General features: G+C 34.0%; 1 protein-coding gene across 4 annotated transcripts in view; it reads left to right on the top strand.

Moving 5' to 3' along the window:
- ANKRD44 (ankyrin repeat domain 44) overlaps positions 1-1,111 on the top strand; it is a 117,477-nt gene that overhangs the window by 5,477 nt on the left and 110,889 nt on the right. The window lies entirely within an intron of this gene.

The following is a 1,111-nucleotide window of genomic DNA, read 5'->3' as shown; positions in this document are numbered from 1 at the left end:
AGAGTAATAAAAACATTGCAAGCTATAAGAAGCAAGTGTTGACTTGCTCCTTGCTTGGGTATCAGAAATGGAGATTGCTTTTGAGCTGAGACTCAGAAGATCGATATCAGTTGAGATGAGGAGGGATAGAGAGAGTTTGAGAAAGGCAGTCCAGATATAACAGCATAAGCAAAGGGGTTGGAGGTTCTGGCTAGGAAAAACTCTGGGTAAGCTTTACATAACTAGTCAGCTCACTGTAACAGATAACCAAGAGGAACTTATGCATGCAGCCTTCATGATCCTGGTTACATCACTTGAATGCACTTAGATTGTAGAGTAATATACTTCTCTGTACCAGGTGACCTTGTACTTATCCTCAGCTTCCCTTCTTCCAAGCACACAGGAATTCTGAAGCAAGGTCCCAATGTATTCTGCCTCTGATTTTGAAAAGTTATTTCCAAGATTTAATATCAAGAATATTGGATCAATCTAGTTTCATGATATTCTCTATTCACTATTAAAATCTTTACATTTAAAAAAATAATTTTTAATAGTGGGGAAATATGGGGCCAAATTTCAGAATAGCAATTTATTGTGCTTGAATAGAGTATAAATGATATGAAAGAAAGGAGCCAGGAACAAGCTGAATTGTGACCTGACCAAGGAAGAGGGCCTGTCTACCAAGGAGTTTGGGCTGCCTGCCATAGGCTGTGGGAATCAGTAATCATTATAGAGGTTATGTGATCAGAAGTGAGCATTAGAAACAGTAATCTGGCCACAGAACACCAAAGACAGAAAACATAAAGGGAAAAAAAAACTGTATACTGGGGGTACCAAAAAAATGTATACACATGACTTGTATTCATCTTTTGTTATCAGTATATATTGAATATTACAATTTTAATACAGTTTTTTTTCTTAAAATGTGTATACATTTTTTTGGCACCCTCTCTATATATATTACTACATAAAATTTTAAACTTTAATATAACAAGACAAAACAAAAAAAGGAAGAAAGGAAAAACTAACATAAAATTGAAAGAAGAACTCGGAAATTTTTCAGCAATATACATGATAAGCAAATAGTTAATATGCTTAATATATAAAGATCTCATAAAAATCAATAAGAAAA

The sequence above is a fragment of the Hipposideros armiger genome, unplaced genomic scaffold (assembly GCF_001890085.2).
Source record: "Hipposideros armiger isolate ML-2016 unplaced genomic scaffold, ASM189008v1 scaffold_23, whole genome shotgun sequence".
NCBI classification, from domain to species: domain Eukaryota; kingdom Metazoa; phylum Chordata; class Mammalia; order Chiroptera; family Hipposideridae; genus Hipposideros; species Hipposideros armiger.
The sequence above is the reverse complement of the archived record's forward strand: the minus strand, read 5'-3'. Positions and strand labels throughout refer to the sequence as shown.